The sequence below is a fragment of the Dipodomys ordii genome, unplaced genomic scaffold (assembly GCF_000151885.1).
Source record: "Dipodomys ordii isolate 6190 unplaced genomic scaffold, Dord_2.0 Scaffold96, whole genome shotgun sequence".
Lineage (NCBI taxonomy): Eukaryota > Metazoa > Chordata > Mammalia > Rodentia > Heteromyidae > Dipodomys > Dipodomys ordii.
Genome location: NW_012267312.1, coordinates 4,345,882 through 4,365,326, shown reverse-complemented (window position 1 = coordinate 4,365,326; position 19,445 = coordinate 4,345,882).

Genomic DNA, 19,445 nt, shown 5'->3' with positions numbered 1-19,445 from the left:
ATTGCATTGTTTAATATAATTTTTCCAGGTCTTTCCATTTCCTTATGAATGGGACAATACTATTCTTTCTGATGGAAGCATAGAAATCTAGTGTGTATATTTACCACATCTTCTTGATCCATTCATCTACTAAGGGGCATTTGGGTTGGTTCCATCTCTTAAGCTGCAATGAACAAAGTTGTGTTTTTAGCTTTCATATGGCCTTGTTTGTAGTCATTTGAGTGAATGCCCAGAAGTGGGATTGCTCGGTCATAGGGGAGCTCTACGGGTAGTCTTTTGAGGAACCTCCGTACTGCTTTCCAGAGTGGCTGAACAAGTTTGTGCTCCCACCAACAGTGCAGTAGCATTCCTTTTTGGCCACATCTCTGCTAGCAGAATTGACTAAACACTTGTAGAAAACTGAAGCTGTATCTTTATATATCTCCCTGCATCAGAATCAACTCCAAATGGATCAAAGACCTCGATACCCTGAAAATATTACAAGGAAGGAATATCGCAAACATTAGGGCTCTTCAGCACAGGTTGAAACTTCCTTAGTAAAGACCCAGAAACACAACAAATCAAAGAAAGGTTGGACAGATGGGATTGCATGAAGCTGCAGAACTTCTGCATGGCAAAGGACATAGCTAGCAAGATCAATAGAAAGCCCACAGACTGGTAGAAGATCCTCACTAGCCATACAACAGACTAGGGCCTCCTATCTAAAATATATTTAGGACTCAAAAAATTAAATCCCCCCAAAACAAATCCCTAAAGAAACAACCACTCCACTAACAAGTGGGCTAAAGACTTAAGGAGATACTTTTCTGAGTAAGAAATAAGAATGGCCAATAGACACATGAAGAAATGCTCTATCAACTTCTCTAGCTATAATAGAAATGCAAATCAAAACAACATTGAGATTCTACCTCACCCCAGTTAGAATGGCTATAATCAGGAAATCTAATAACAACAGATGCTGGAGGGGATGTGGCCAAAAGGGAACCCTATTGCATTGTTGGTGGAAGTGTAAACTTGTTCAACTACACTGGAAAACAGTATGGAGTTTCCTCAAAAGACTACACATTGAGCTCCCCTATGACCCAGAAATCCCACTTTTGGGCATTTACCCAAACGATCACAAGGCCATACTAAAGCTACCAGCGCAACTATGATTATCAAAGCATTATTCACCATAACTAAGATGTGGAACCAACCTAGATGCCCCTCAGTAGATGAATGGATCCAGAAAATGTGATACATACACACACACACACACACACACACACACACACACACACACACACACACACACACATATACATACATACACACACAATGGAATTCTATGCCTCCATCAGAAAGAATGGCATGGCCCCATTTATTATGAAATGGAAAGACTAGGAAAAATTATATTAAGTGAAGTAAGCCAGGCCCAAAGAAACATAGGTCCCATGAAGCAGAAAAGGACAGTAGCTATGTACATATGGCCATATAAGATGATGCTAAACATAATGAGCCCAAAGTTAGAGACGCAGGGATTTTATTTTTCTTGCTGTTGTTTTTAACGTTCTTATAATGTACCATGTGATTTTTTTTGTTTCGTTTTATGTTCTTCCCCCATGGTATAACCCCTGTTTTCACTGTATTTGATTTCAGTGCCCTATATCTTGTATATACATTTTTCTAATTTGGGGAGGAGAAGGGAAATAACAAAATGCTGAAACAAGGGTACAGGTTGACCCATCGTAACAATGAGATGTACATGATACTATGTTGCAAATGACCTTTGTAACTTGGGGGAGGGAGGAGGTGGGGAAGTGGGGAGGTGGGAGGAAAGGGATGGTAGGGGAAAACAAAGGAGGGGGCAACAATGATTGATAGAATATGTACTCATTACCTTACTCATGTAACTATAACCACTCTGTACAGTATCTTTACAATAATTTTTTTTAAAAAAGAATGGCTAATAGATACATGAAGGAATGCTCAACATCTCTGGCCATAAAAGAAATGCAAATTAAAACATTTAGATTCAACCTTACCCCAATTAGAATGGTCATTATCAAGAAATCTAATAACAACATTCTTCTTTTATGATTCATCATGCCCTTCCCAAAGTCTCACATGGCAGCAGATTTTACAGATAAACAGAAACTCTGACATTTTGCATATTCTTAGAGTATGTCTATTTTCTGTCAAGAAAAAAAATCTACAAGAACAACTTCTGTCCAGTAATCTTTACAGCCAGTGCATTCAGAACATGTCAGAATCGACCTGTCATGTGCATGATTCATTCATATATTACATTCCATTTTTCTCTTTTACCTCTTATAAGACAGTAACTGGAGACAAATGTTTTTCTTATTACAAAACATATTGCTATGCATTCCACCTTCCACAATCTGTATACCCCTACCCCTGAAAGTATTAGCTCTCTAAGGGCAGAGACCCAGATCTAATAACAGCTGGGAGGAGCCATTGTAGTGTCCTCATAACAATTCTTACACTCAAGAGAAAATGCAGAACAGATGGTACCTCTGTAGGAGACAATTTTTACCCCCTTGAAAGTATTTGTAGATGGCACAGCTCCTTACAGAAACCAGAAGGACTCATACCACAGGTTAGCTTTGTATCCCAACGGCTGAGTTTACTCATATGTAGTATCTTCTTCTAACATAAGAGCAAGTGAACCCTAGGACTGAATAAAGATAACTTAAAGTTCATGCAAAGCTGTACAGAACAGATGTGAGAAAATGAACCCAAGATATTTGCTACTTTGGTTCCCCACTTCCTTTTGTCAAGTAAAATGAGATTATATATTTAGATGTGCACAAGGAAAGCTCAGAAAACAAGAGAGGAAGACAGCTTGCAGTCTTTTAAAATAAGTTTAATTTAAAATCTAAGAGCGTTATTTTTCTTTGGTACTGGGGCACTTGAACTCAGAGACTCTCACCCCCATTTTTGCTCAGGGCTGGTGCTCTGGCATTATGAGCCACACCTCCACTTCCAGTTTTTTTGCTACATGTGAGTCTCATAAACTTTTCTGCCCAAGCTGCCTTCTAACTGTAATCCTCAAATCTCAGCCTTCTAAGTAGCTATGGTTAAAGGTATGAGCTGCCAGCACTCAACAGGAACCTAAGCTCTATACTTAATCTGAAGTAGGGTTTTGGAAAAACAATACAGTGATTCGGAGATATTATAGAAGCCTGAAACTTTCAGAACTTAAAGGTGCTGAAGTGACGCAATCAAATACCTTATCGTGGGTGTAGAGGCAGCCGAGTGGACCGGGGCACTGGAGTCACTCAATGTGGCTGCTGCTAAGAACCATATCCTGTTGAGAGAGACAGAAATACCTACTGTTGGCCAAAGCACAGTCAGGCTTACCACCACTTAAAAGGTAGAACTTTATGAAGCAAGGTCACTTTATGCACTGACTTTTCCTTTGGCTAAAAGCTTCAAATCAAATTCAATTGGAGTAATTTGATCAGAAAACAATAATGTTATCAGAACTCTTCCCAGAAAGGCTCTACTAGCAGCTTTCTTACCATCATTGGTAGCAACTTAAACAAAGGATCTAATCTGTTCTGCAAAAACACTATTTGTCATGCATGAATAAAACAAAAATAACAATCCAGAGAAAGTCTATTTATGTCTTCCAGAAAAGACTTGCAACAGAAGACTGGGAGGGATGACTATTGAGATGATAGAGCATCAATTTTGTGGCTCTGTTTTGTTGGCCCTCCCAACTTCCTTTCTTTCTTTTTATTTTGGGGTGGGGTCCGTTGTGGGGCCTGAACTCTGGGCCTGGGTGTTGTCCCTCAGCTCTTTAGCTCAAGGTTAGCACTCTACCACTTGAGCCACAGCGCCACTTCCGGCTTTTTTTTCCTGCGTATGTGGTGCTGAGGAATTGAACCCAGGGCCTCATGCATGCAAGGCAAGTGCCACTTTCCCAGCCCCCAACTTCCTTTCTTGATTAAAAAAAAAGTTCATGAGTAACTTGATCCCTGGTTTTGAAGCTCCTCTTTCTCTTTTTGTTTTCTGTTTGATTTTATTAAGTGTATTAACACACAGAAGAGCTTCCAAAATCTTGCAAAAGCACATGTAAATATACTTATGCAAGATCTTATTCTACCTTGTAAGGACTGTGATCACAAGGTTCAATACTTCTTAATAATTTAATAAATTACAACTCTCTTATCTTGTAGTCAGTTTTGATAAATACAGTAGGCATTATAGTATTTGCATTTTTATGGTATCAAGCAATACACAAAAGTTGCTACATTTCACAGATGTTAAAACCCTAGCTGATGGTGCTCACAGCTTTGCAAATGCTGGTTCTTTTCTTTCCTTTTCCCCCTTTATCTCCTCTTTGTCCTCTTTTTTTGTGTGCCAGTATTGGGGTTTGAACTTAGGGCCAGATCACTGTTCCTAAGCTTATTCATTAAAGGCTAGTGCTCTACCACTTGAGCCATAGTTCTACTTCTGGCTTTCTTGGGTACAAAATTGGAGATAACAATCTCAGGGACTTTCCTGCCTGGGCTGACTTCCAACCAGGATCCCTAGTTTTTAGTCTCCTGAATAGCTAGGAATATAGGCCTGAGCCACTGGTTCCCAGCTTCCTACTTTTTTGATAGTACAGTACTGATATTTGAACTCGGGGTTTTGGCCTTACTAGGCAGGTATCTGTCACTTGAGACATTCCTGTAACCTTTTTGCTTTCATTCTCTTTCAAATAGAGTTTCATGTAAATCTCTAGCAGCCTGGATAGCAATCTACCTATTTACAGTTCTCAAGTAGCCAGGATGACAGGTGAGTGCCACTACATCCAGCTCTGGATTGAAATGAGTATCTTTCATTTATGCCAGGTTGGCTTCAAACTGAGATCCTCTGGATCTCTACATCTCAAGTAAGATTACAGATACAATTCTTGGGAAACCAGCTTTGTTCTTTGCCTAGTGAAAAAGGGATTGGGAACAGGTAATTGTGATGTATAGATAGATGGTCACATGCAAAGAACAATAATTTTTAAAATCCACTATACTCAGTAACATTAAATAAGGATAAACCATTATAATTATCTAAATGATTGCAAAAATAACATCCACATGATGTTATAACCCCAACACCAATAGACTAATCTGACTGAAACTTTTGTGTGTACTCTATGGCCATCACACCAGCCATCAGTGATGATAAATGTCAAATACATTGTCTCAGCTACTAAAATAAAAGAGGCTAGTATGAAGGGCATTGGCCATGGAGGGAAGGAAGAAAAAGGTCATTGAACATCCTTTTGACTCAGGGTTCTTTCCCTTCCCTTTCAATCCCTTACGCAGATTCCATTCAACTATATCTGTATAGACTTTATGCATGCTCACATTTGGGCACAGGACAGCTATACCACTGTTTTCAGACACTGTCTTCAAAGTTACAATCTTGCTTCAATATTGCTATAGTCTTCCCCAATACTTGCTGCATACTCTGGGATTTTCTTTTCTTAAAAAATATTATTGTAGGGCCTGAGAAGGTGGCTCAGTGGTAGGGCACCTGCCTTGCAAGCATTAGGCCCTGGGCTCGATTCCTCAACACCACATAAGCAAAAAGAAAAAAAGCCAGAAGTGGCGCCGTGGCTCAAGTGGTAGAGCGCTAGCCTTGAGCTGAAGAGCTGAGGGACAGTGCCCAGCCCCACGACCCAAAAAAATATTATTGTATAGTGGATATACAGAAGAGTTACAGTTCCATAAGTCAGGTAATGAGTACATTTCCTTTTGAACCATAACACCCCTTTCCCTACTCTCTCTGTTTTTCCCTCCAGTGCCCACCCACAAGTTGTATAGTTTATTTTTAACATCATGTCTATAGAGTACCACCGCTATATTTATTCACCCTTTGCCCCTCCATTTCTGTGTCCCCTTGCCCTCCCAAATACAAACAAATTAACAGACAAGAAAAAAAGGAAAAGGAAACAGAGACAACAGCAGTGGCAACTAAAAATGTGTCTTATTTCCTTTTGTTGGAGTTCATTTCATTTTGTGATGCTAAAATATAATCTTCTGTTGGCAGTGGTAACTGAAACTTTGTTGAGACAAGCAGTGATGAGCACACAAAACATCAACACCTTTGATAGTCCTGCCAAGTTAACAGAGTGAAGGTATGGGAGATTTTCTCCCTTCTGGTTTCTCCTTGTGGAACTTCCTTCTTCTTCCTGAAATTCCATCATGTTTGAGAGCTACCTACTCTAAACCTTTCAGTTCAGTCACCAACACCATGCTTTTCATTTGTAAATTTGCTTTAAATTTCTTTTGGTTGACACATTTCAGTAAGAGATATGAGTACCCATGATTAAGAGACTTAATAATCTTTATTTCCTGAGTTTATTCATTATGTAAAACAATACTTTTGGGACATCTACTATATACAGAATACTTTAGTAGGCACTGGACACACATTACTAAACATGGCAGAAAAAATGCTTCTTCTCTTTACAAGTCTTTATGTAGTACTGAATTTATTATCTGCAATTAAATCTAATTTACAAATCTTTTTTGTACAATAGTTGAATGTTCTTTTTCAAATGGAATAAAAATTAAATCAATAATTCTTAAAGTACATTATAAGAATGACTTTTATCAGAATTTCTTAATAAGCTTGTCAGTACAAATATTACAGCAAACCCTCCATTAAACATAAACAGGAATTTTAACATTCTTACCATTTCACGCACCCTATTCTTTGGGTGCATCTGCTGAACATGTATTAAGATCATATAGTGGTGATTCAGATGCTTTTGTGCAGGATTATGTTAGAGATTAGCTGCTCTATCAGAAATAAATTCACTTGCCTGGGGTTCATGAATGAGTTATAGATATATTTCCTAAACTTCCCAACTAAGCCACCAAGATTATGTGTTTATAATGGAGATTCCGCCCCTATCTCACACAGATCAGTTCCAATGGGTCTGGAATAGGAATAAGGTAGTTCTTCAGTTTGTAGAAGTTAGAAGTTGTAGAGCCTAGTTTTAGAATAAACCTTCCAGTCGGAGACATCAGACCTACACCCCACTATGAAAACTATCAGAAGTTACATTGGAGATTTTTATTCTTTTCTCCAATTTAGTGACCTTTCCCCCAACTTAGACTTTGTCTTTTTAATCTGTCTTGTTTTTTTTCCTCTTATGGGCATATTCATAAAACTCAGTTGTATAAGCCTTCGGCTCATTATAAAACTCATCAGTGCTTTGTATCTATTACTTTAACTTGCCCTTTATAGGATCAGTAGATCTTTCAGAGTATGGACTAACCTTATCAACCCAGCACCCATCTAGGGCTTTTCTTCAGAAATTGCTCAATAATTATTTACTCGATTCTAGCCTGCTTAACAGTCTTCTAAAGGATTAGAAGGTGTTTGGATCAAATTTAGACCATATTGTATGAGTCTCCTCTAGCTTTGTAGTTGATTTTTTTACTTTGCTGTAAACAAAACACCAGGACTTTTTACATCACTCTGTAATGTCTATTGATTTTCCCTACTTTGAGAAGACTAAGCACAGACTCCAGCGAGGTGGCTAAAGACAGGAGATCAGAGCTGTATTTGCAAGTGTACTTTTCAATGCTTTGGCACTGATATCTACTAGCTACTTCAACTATTCTGCAGTTATCTCAAGAATAAAATCTCAAGATTAAAGTAAATGTATTTTTTGATATTTTAAATGTCAGTAACTCCTTTTATTTTTATCAGTTGGACACTTTGAAATTTGGAGTTACTCATCCTAGGTAAATTTGACAAGACATGAAAGATTGATTGAGGTATGGGAAATAAGTTTTAAAGCATACACTAAAACACTTAGTGATACTATTTTTGTTATAGTACTGTGGTTTGAACTCAGGGCCTTGTGTTTACCAATCAGGTATTTTACCCTTTGAACCATGTCCCCAGCTCTAGGATACCCTTTATGAAAACTACTGTTAATTCTGCCCAAGCAGAAACTATTGCTGAGCATATTAAGTGAAAGAGTCTAGATAATAAATGTCAGAGAATATTGGCAGATGGGGAAAACAGAAAGAGAACAGGCTTAGTAGTAATCCAATGTAGGAGAGAGCTCAGGTTCTTCATGGCATGACTGTATGACAGACATTGGTAAGTTAACAATGTTTTTATTAATCAAACATTTGGGCAGATAAATGGATGACACTCTGTATTTTTTTCCTTTTTAGTTGAAGTGATATCCATTGAATATTTCCAAAAAGATATAATGTAGGATAGATATAATGAGTTGTCAGCTTGACTATTAGCATAGAATGTATAGCTGATGTTCATCAGTAGCAATGATTTCTGCTGAATAAATAAGCAAATCTTCATCCTACTTGACGCCAGTTTGATCATTCAAGATATACATTCAAACGAAAGACAGAAGAAATAAAACAAAAAAAAAACAACTGTTTATCACACAGGACAATTCTAAATAGATTCTTTGTCATTGCATTTGGAAGTTACTTTTATCTTCTCATTATGCCTTTTGGAAAGGTTGACACTTAAATAAATTGTGAATATCCACAAATAGAATTGCCCGAACAGACTTTGATGAATTCATTGATCAATATTGCAAAAGCCCATGTACTTTTGGGTAGAGACTTACTGTCTCTACCCAATAATAAATTTAAATTCAGATTTAGCAGCAAAACATTGGTATAGCCCAGCCAATGTTCAAGTCTTATTTTCTGGCTTATGCTGGTAGGAAAAGGACAATATACAAGGGTCTTACTCAGAACCACACAGGCTATTTTACTTCAGTCCAATAATCTATTCCTCAATATGTTATTATTTGATAAAAACTTACCACATAGTCCCACCCAGTATTCTTTTCCTGTTTTCCCAAAGAATATAATGTAAAGCCTTGGAAAAAGTGAATGTTTCTTTTCAAAAATGAGTAATTTCAGGTGAATTGGTACTATACCGGTGGGAAGGTATGATAGTTTATCCTAATTCATTGTAATGATTAATACTTGTATATAAAGACAGTTTAATAAGGGAAAAACGTAATAAGTTAATGTAATGGCATTTTTGGTCTTTTTACCTTTTCTTTACAGTGCTGAGGACTGAAATTAGGGCCTCACACTTGACAGGCAACTGCTTTCCCTTGTACTCACATTTTCCTCTGATAGAAGAATGCTCAGAAATGAAAATCCAAAGGTAAGTTTTTTTATGCTTAGGTTTGGTGAAAAAAAGACACCTAGGTAGAGATGTGATTGGGCAAATGTTATGACCCGGTGGTATTAAACTGAGTGATAATTCCCAGAAAGGCCTGTCCACATGCTTCATGGTTTTCCATCCTCCTGGTCATAGGGCAAGACCACTACGAAATGAGAGTGCTCATGAAAGAAGAAGGGACAGAATGACTTGTCTTAATTACTCTTGGGGGTTCTGTCTTCTGTGACCTGCTTTGATGATGAGAATTTTACCTTACAGGACTAGTTTTGTTTTTTTTTTTGGTCTGTTGTGTGGCTTGAACTCTAGGCTTGGGCACTGTCCCTGTGCTCTTCAGCTCAAGGTGAGCGCTCTACCACTTGAGCCACAGCACCACTTCCAGGACTAGCTTTGTGGGAGGAAAAAGGGTGAACCACAAGACAGCATGAGATAGTCAGAGAGAGACATATTCTGCTAATGCTTTCTGAGGCATTCAAATTTCCTTTACTTCAAAGCATTCAGCATATCAAAGTGTCATACTTTGTATCATTTTCTGAATCCTCAAATGACACAGATTTCAAAGAGTTCACATACATGCAGAGTTCATAACCTGAATTTGGATGAATCTTCAGTTCTAGTCTCCTTCTAATAACTGTTACATTCTATCTTTACGCATAAGACAGATTATATTTAAGAGTAAATAATTTGCCAGATACTTCTGACTCATGCCTGTAATCTTAGCTTCTCAGGAGGATGAGGTCTGAGGATCTGAGGTTCAAAAAGTCTGTGAGACTCTTATCTCCAATAAACCACCAAAAGATCTAAAAGTGGAAGTATGTCCTAAGTGCTAGAACACTAGTTCTGAGTAAAAAGGCTGAAAGGCATCTCCTAGTCCCCCATTACTGGCACAAAAAGGATTGAATAATTTATTATGAAAGAGTATACATCTTTTGTATTTAGGTAATTGTTATTTTGAACATTCTACACATATGAAGTGAATGTATATACCTGCAAGAGAAAAGAATCTCACAAAGTCTTAACTGTCAATTAATCTAAAGATTTCTAGAAATTGGTCAAATACAAAATTACCTAGCTTGGGTCTGAAATGTCAGAGCTAATGCAAACATTTCGTGCAGAAGTATCTCATTCACAGGGTTTCATGTTTTATTTGTTAATGAAGAAATATTTCTCTCTGTCTTGCATTAAGAGTAAATTTTTAAGCATGCTTCTGCTATGAAGAATGATAAATGAAAGAAAGCAGGGCAATTGCAGCTAAATCTTTGCTTGACATTATAATTTTCTAAAATACTTTCTTGTTTAATAGTTTGTAATGACAGCACAGAATTTTTGGAGCTAAAAATACAATCAAGGATTAGCGGATGTTTCTGTGTTTTAATTCTCCTTAAGTAAGAAAATGACAGGATTTAAAATATGCTAATTAATACTTGGGCAGATGGCATATAGTTAAGAATTCTAACTCTTAAACCACAAATCAGAAGATAGGTTGGATAGTCGCTTAAACTACCATCATTTCGATGGTTTGGATATGATTTGAGTGTCCCTTAAAGGGTCCATGTGCCAGAAGCTTTGTCCTCAGTATGGAATGTTCAGAGCTGGTGAGACCTTTAGGAAATGGAGCTTAGGGGTAATTGCTCTCTAGAAGAATTAACTTAATCTTCACAGAACCTCCAATTCTTTCCTAGGAGAGGTGGTTGTTATTTTTTTTTAAAAAGATGAGTTATCTCATCTTCCAGTCTAGTCATGTGATCTGTCTCTCTTGTGTTGCTGCTGTGATGCATCCTTAATAATGCAACAAGGCCTAGACTATGGTTGTAGAAGAGTTAGCACCATGCTCTGAACTGGGTGTTCTTGACTATAATCCTAGCGACTCAGGAGGCTAAGAGCTGAGAAACTGGCCAAGGCAGACAAATTTGAGAGATTCTTATTTCCTTATAACCAGCAAAAGTTGAAACTGGAGATGTGGCTCAGGTGGTAGAGCACAGAGCTGTGAGTAAAAAAGCCAATCAAGAATATGAGGCCTGGAGTTGGTACTTTTGGCCTCTAAAACTGTAAGATAAACAAACTTGCTTCATTGGTAAATTTACCCAGCCTCAAGTATTTTGTTGTAGTAATAGAAAATGGACTTATAGACATCATAACTATGGGTTGTCTTGTATCTACCTTTGGATTTGTTGGATGTCTTACTAAGGAACTCAGAACTGTCTGTGGTTAATGATGAGAAGAATGATTTCCTAACACTGGATCAAACAGGCTACATGGTCAAATGATTTATTAATGAAAGAGTATTAATCTTTTGCACATGTCATTATGAATAGCTCATGCTCAAATGTGTAAAAGTTTGAGGAGGCTTGGCACACAACACCCTCACTACTACCACCTCTTTCTACAGATAAGGCAGGAAAAGCTCTAATTGAATAAACCTCAAGTTCAATATAATAGTGAGTGATCTGACAGCTATTTGACATTATGATCTCAGTCCTTATGGTCCCAGACTCCTCAAGTTAACCCTTCCCACATAGACAAACGTTGTCCAATTTTGTAAGTTCATATGGCATATTCGTTTGAAACAAAAAACTCCTGCAAGAAAGCCCATGAAACCACTGGATAATAACTCAATTATATCATGAAACTTTCTAGTTTTACTGCTGTTCTTTGTCTTTATTGTGTGAGTGTGTGTATGTATGTGTGTACATGCACACATGATAGGACTGAGGTTTTAACTCAGGACCTTGAGCTCTCACTTGGTTTTTTGGCCCAAGGTTAGCTCCCTACTACTTGAGCCACAATTCTACTTCCAGCTTTTTACTGATTAAATAGAGAGAAGGGTTTCATGAATACTACTGCCTGGGCTGGCTTTGAACCTTTATCTTCAGATTTCAGCCTCCTCAGTAGCTAGGATTACATGCATGAGCCACCAGTACCTGGCTGTTCTTTGTCTTACCAGTTCAGAATAAAAACTTGTTTAGAAAGATAGACAAAATTCACAGGATTTTTTCCTTCCTTTTCCTTTATCCATTCTTTTTTCCATTTATATATATACATATTCATAACCAAATCATTTCCAGTAATAAACAATTATAAAAATAAAGTTACCAATATAATAGTTTATATGTTATCACAAGATTTGACAGGACCTACTACATTACAATTTGGTTATGAAAGTTGAACTAATGTTCTTTGTTTTGAAAATATAATAATATAATGTGTATTTTTACAATTTTGAAGTATTGTATATTATGTTAAAAATTAACAACCTATCAAACATTTATAGAATTCCTAATATGATATGTAAAATCTAGACAATAAGCTCTAATATCAATTCTTCTTTACCTTTATAATTTACTTCAGAGTCCAAGTAACTCTGTCCTCAAAAAAATCTCACCAGCCAAGAGAGGGGCATACTGATGTGGAAAACTGAAAATTTCATTTCCCCAAAGAAGATTGCAACTTTATTTGGGTGACATTTATATACTGGTGTTTATTGTGTATAGTTTTTCAAGGCAGCTGAGTTTTAATGGTATGAATCTTCATAACTCATATTTTTGTAGATGAAATCAAGGAGTACATGCATTAAAAGGTCAATGTGAAAAGGCAAATCCATGGGAAAAATAATGTGTAAATAGGAAAGTATGACTTTTATAAGAAATATTTAAAAGTGCTGGTGGCTAACGTCTGGATTGTGGTTTGTGTCCAGCCAAAACATACAATGTAAGACCCTTTCTTAACCAATAGCTAGGTATTATGATGCAGAGAAACAGGAGAATTTTGGTTCTGGGTGAAATTGGGCAAAAACGTACACTTGAGATTCCAATTGCATGGAAAAAGCTACACATGGTGATATCTATCTGTCATATCAGCAATAACAAGAAATAAAAATTAGAAGGATTTTAGTCCAGATGTATGTCAGGATGGGAATCAAGATCTTATCTAAAAAGTAATCAGAATAAAAAAGGGCTAGAGGTGTAGCTCAGTGGTGGAGTGCCTGTACAACAAGCACAAACTTCTTAGTTTCAACTCCAGTACCACCAAAATAAATAAAACATCAAGACTGACATCTTTGTGCTAACTTCAGAGAGAAAATAACAAATTTCAATTAACTGCTTTTCTTTCGTACATAAATAATTATCAAGTAAGAAAAATGTATCTGAGTAATGAGTTAGGAAGCCTGAATTCCAGTTTTATTTACTTATATATCATCTTGGAAGGTCTATTAATTTTATTTCAGTTTCATTTTTTTGTGCCCATCCTAGGGCTTGAACTGAGGACCTGAGCTTAGTCCCTGAGCTTAGTCGCTGAGCTTATTTTCCTCAAGGCTAGTATGCTGGCACTTGAACCACAGCTCCACTTTTGGCATTTTCATGCTTAAATGGAGAAAACAATCTCTCAGACTTTCATGCTCAGGCTGGCTTTGAATCACAGTCCCTAGATCTAAGCATTCTGAGTAACTAGGATTACAGATATGAGTCACCAGTGCCCAGATGAGCCACCAGTGCCTGGCTTGATTTATTGAAGTTTTAATTCATTCTACTCATTTGGTTAGTACCAGTTAGGGCTTTGGTGAATAATAATTCTGTAATTCACATATTGCTGTCCTATAGTGTGCAAATGAACACATTTTTATTAAAAACGTTCTAGTATGATGACTATGTCAGAAGCTAGATGCCCCTAGTCTTTCATAGCATTGTATCTATTTATGATCTGAGCAGCCATGTAGAAGAGTTCCAATTTCTCCACAATCTCACCACCACCACTGTTGGTTTCACATCACCATTTCAGTGGTTACATGAACTTTCTAAACGACAGACTTTTTATTTCATTCTTGCTTTCATCTTTTAAAATTTCCCCTTGGTCTGGGAAGGTGGCTCAATGGTAGAGTGCTTGCCTTGCATGCATGAGGCCCTGGGATCAATTCCTCAGCACCACATAAGCAGAAAAAGCCAGAAATGGCGCTGTGGCTCAAGTGGTAGAGCGCTAGCCTTGAGCTGCAGAGCTGAGGGACAGCGCCCAGACCCAGAGTTCAGGCCCCCTGACGGGCAAAAAAAAAGAAAAAAGACAGACTTCACTATGTAGCCTCAAACTCAACCATCTTCCTTTCTCAGCTCTCTAAATTCTGGGATTAGGGCTGGGAAGTGGCTCAGTGGTACAGCGCTTGCCTTGCATGCATGAGGCCCTGGGTTTGATTCCTCAGTACCACATAAGCAAAAAGAAAAAAGCTGGAAGTGGCGCTGTGGCTCAAGTAGTAGAGCGCTAGCCTTGAGCTGAATTGCTGAGGGACAGTGTCAGGCCCAGAGTTCAGGCCCCACGACAGACTAAATAAATAAATAAATAATTTTCCCTCAAGATTTTATCATGAAAACTTTCCAAACTCAGAAAAGTTGGAACTATTATACATTGAGCACTTGCAGCACTATCTAGTCCCATAATAAATCAACATTTGTTAAAAACCATTCTTTCACATGTCTATCTATCCATCTTCTACTCCTTCAACTATTTTCCTTTTTAAATTGTCATGCTGCTTTATGAAGGCAAAACTGGCATACCATAATATTCGTGAATTTTAAATACATGTTCAGTGATGAAGTGGGTCAATTCAGGATTTATCCATAAGCATCATCCAGGTTTAGAACTTTCAGTTACCCACAAAATTGAGTAACTTTTACCCTTGTAGTCAATATTTACTCCAACCTTGTGTTCAGGTAACAGTTGATCTACCTGCTTATTCTCATAGTTGTGTCCTTTCTAGAAAAAAATATATATTTAAATATATATGCATATATATAAATATATAAAATGGAATCATATAAGCTGGAGCCTCTTCTATTTGCCACCTTCTTTTATTTAGCAGCTGCTATTGGGATTCATCCATGTATGTTGTGTGTACCAGTGAATTGTTCCTTATATTGAAGAAAACAGAATGTTTATACATTATTATACAATTTGCATATCTAATCTCCTGTTAATTGTCCTAATAGAATTTTAATGACATACCGTAGTATGACATAAGGAGAAATTGTCTGTTTATGGAGTGGGAAAAGGAAAGTACAGAAAGAGTAAAAAAGATAAAGAGAGATGGAGACAAAAGGCCTCCTCCTCCTTTGGGAAACTTCCCAACTATCCAGTTCTCAGCCCCCATCCTCTATGAACACTGGCATACTTCTCCAATTAGCTTCCTCCTGCACTCACAGCTCAATATCCTGGTCAGTATCGGTTTCATGGATCATTGTGTTGTTCTTATGATGTTTCATGAAGAACTCAGCTTAGTAGCTGGCATATGGTTCAGGACTATAACAGCATACTTTGGCACCTGTCTGCCTGACATCTTGCTGAGCTCTTTGAGAATTTTCTGTCCCTTTATTTTGTTTCTAAAACTTGGTACTTCTCAGAAAAAGACAGGAAGGGCAATTTATAGAGTAGTAGGTAGAAACTTTTACACAGTCAGGTCCTGGGCATCCCAGACTCAGACGTTTTGGTTAGGTCCTTGCTAGGGAAATGTCCTTAGGCCCAATATGGAGGGTCACCAGGCTTTAATGCAAGAGCAGAGCACTACTATCAAGTTTAGTCTAGGGCCTGAGGAATCAACTCCTCTCTACAGAGGCCAAGACTGTTGCTGGATTTAACACATTGATAAGAAATTCCAGAACATGTTTCAGCATGTTCATAATGACAACTTTTATAATTGATGTAGAAGTCCTAGATATAACAGTGTAGACATTGGAGGACAATATTATAATACACATAAAATGAGTATGTTCGAGTTAATATACTATATAATATCAAAATATACACATGCTTTCAGTTCCAGAATATACACAATAGGTTCCAGAGACTATAGCTTTTACCCAATTCTATGGAATATACTGGTGATGTGGGAATCCCTACCAGTAGTTCAGTAGTTGCTTTTCTATGCAGATTTGGGTTAATGGGAAGTGGTACTACAGAATTGGACTCACTGTAACAATGGGCATGATAGGAACTTAATCAATAAACAGGTTGCAGTGTATATATGAGAAGCCCGATGTGTGCAATGATTGTATTGAGGGGAAAAGACAAGTGCTATCCAGGGAAAGCTAATGTATAGAAGGTTATGGAGATAATTACGTGAATAGTTTCTCTAGGAGTCAATAAATGGGTAATTGATGAAGGCTATGTTCAACTGAAAAAAAAATTAAGTATGGATTACCAACCAGCATACTGAGGGAAGTTATCCTATGTAAATCACCATCCTTTATTCAATTTCCAGACCTGAGCTAATTTTCAGACTTATAGCCCTTTCCTTTATGAGAGGCTGGGTACCCAAGAAGAAAGACTCTTCACAACAATGATAACTGTATACAATAATGATTCCTGTACTGCTTGCTTGCCCACTTAAACCTACAGCTATTTACTTAACTATTTGCTGAACTGAAGGAACATTAGAAGGACTATTGGACTCAGTATCTAAAATGATGTTGCTTTCCAGAAACACAACAACATAGGCCACAAATAGACTTGTTATATAAAGATGATTTTAAGGAAGTTCTTATAGTCCAGTTTTCCTTTCTTTCTCATTTGTAGGTCTCAAAGATAATTATAGAATAAGCTGGGAAAATAACTTTCTGAGACAAAGAGAAGCTAATTGAAATAGGCAAGGCTCTGTTTACATTTCTTCTACAACAAGTTCTAGAATTCTTAGCATTTTGTTCCCTTAGGGCATAAATATGGTGGACTGCTTTCTGATTTCCCTTAGTTGCAGTATGAATGGAACACATAAGGATGATACTTTATCCAACTGTGCAGCTTTCTTTAGCTTTAGGGGAGCAGCTTACCATGAATCTTTAGGCTTTTGTTGTTCCCTGCTTCCTATCTAGAGTTAAGCCTACTACTTATAACTTGTGTTCTAATATTCTGTCTAACAGGATTTACACCAGTGATAGAAATTGACAGTGTTCCAGGTATATTGTGTAAGAGATGCTTAAAGTCGTCCAATGGAATTAATTCTGCTGCACTGTGAACTGACTTTGTAATTAAAGGTGTCCTGGTGCAGATCCAGCTCACAGTACATCCATTGGGAGTATATAGTGTGGACTATGCAAGTAGTAGTTGGCAGAAATACACATTTGTGTTTTGGCCTGAAGGGTTAAGAACTGTCATATTAGTAAAGACAGATAAAAAAATGAAACTTCAAGGATAACCAAGATATTGCATAAAAATAGTCTTACATTCTTAGAGCTGTGAGTATAGCAAAAGTGGTAGAGTTCTAGTGTAGTAAGTTCATAGTTCTGAGTTCAAATCTAACTACTACTACAAAAACAATCCACCATCACTACCACAACACAAAAGCTTGCATTTCAAAAGTATGTATTTTTATTTAAATATATTTAAATATATTTATTTAAAGAACAGTCTATATCTTAGTTTGTTGTCCATTCTTATAAATATATCTTTAATTATTGAAAATTAAATAGTTCCTTCCTGTAATTCAATCTTTATATTCTAGCTAAAACAAATATCAATGCATTTTATTTACTCTCTCGAAGTAGAATTTGATTGTATCATCTTTCACTAGAGGATATTTTATTTCTTTCTGAAATGTGAATTTTTTTCTAACTCCTTTTGTCCATTGAATATTGTTAGTTGTAGAAGTCAAATAGATGAAATACAGATAAAAATCAATTCTATGCTTTATATCTTGCTATTTATTTTTGAGGTTCTATTTATTTCTAGTTTTATGAGGTTTCTATTCATATATTTGGTATATATGTGCACACATATACAAATCATTGGTTTAGACTTCTACTGAGCTTCATACATGTCTGTAAAGACATCTTATTTTAAATATTTGTAAGAGAAAGATCTTTTTTCTTTTTATTTATTTACTTATTTCTTATTGTAAAAGTGATGCACAGGGGGGTTATAGCTACATAAATCAAGTAATAAATTCATTTCTTTCTGAACAGTGTTACCTCTTCCCTCATTTTCTCCCATTTTTTCCCTCCTGATTCCCAAGTTGTATAACTTAATTTCAACATAATGTCTAGAGATTGTCACTGCTACATTTGTTTACCATTTGTCTCAAAATTTCTGTGTTCCTACTTACCCTCTCCCAAACATATAAACTTACATACAAAACAAAAGGTACAGAAATCAAAAACAGTGGAAAAGGGGGAAAAGCAAAGTAATAAAAAACCCTCTTTCTTCGAATACATTTCAATATCCATCATTTTATATGATCATATGCACATAGCTATTGAGCCTTTGTTGTCCTCTCCTAAGAATGTCCCCCTATTGGTCTCACTGTGTCTAGAGTCCGGTATAGTTTATCATGTTCAAGTGCACTTTTTTGTCTTTTACCAACCAGTATAATTACTTGAAGAATCTTTTTATATATTATTGTAAAAATACTGTAGAGAGGGGTTACAGTTACAAGAGTAAGGTAATGAGAACATTTCCTATCGAGCATTGTTTCCTCTTCCTTTGTTTTTCCCCTACCATACCTTCCCTCCCTGCCTCCCCAACTCCTCCCTCCCCACATCCCCCAAAGATGTAAAGTTCATTTTCAACATAGTGTCTTGTACATCTCATTGTTACAATGGGTCAACCTGTATCTTTATTTCAGCATTTTGTTATTTCCCTTCCCTTCCCCAAATTAGAAAAATGTATATACAAGATGTAGTGCACTGGAATCAAATAAAGGGAAAACAGGGGCTATACCATGGGGGAAGAACATACAAAAGAAACAAAAAAATTACATGATACATTATAAATACATTAAAAGCAATAGCAAGAAAGATAAAACCACTCGTGTGTCTATCTTGGGGTTCATTTCACTTAGCGTCATCTTATATGGTAATATGTACATAGCTTTTGACCTTTTCTGCTTGTCCTAGACATATACTAGTTATTTCAAATAAGGGAAACCATGAGACCTATGTTTCTTTGGGCCTGGCTTATTTCACTTAATATAATTTTTTACTAGAAGAATCTTTTGTTCAAAGTAAAATACATGAGTGAGTCACTAGTGCCCAGTTACTAATATATACACTTTTATTTCTGATACTGGGGATTGAATTAGGGCCATGAGCTTGCATGCTGTATCACTTGAGCCATGCCTCCAGAACCTGAATATGTACAACTTTTAGTTGCTAATCATGCCTCAAGAAAACAAAATTCTGCTTGATGTAGTGCCTCCTTGTGGGCACCATTCATAGTTTGTTGAAAGTTCCAAATATGCAGCAATTAGTTTAGGAAAACTTTAGGGTTTGTCAGTCAGAAGATAGGAT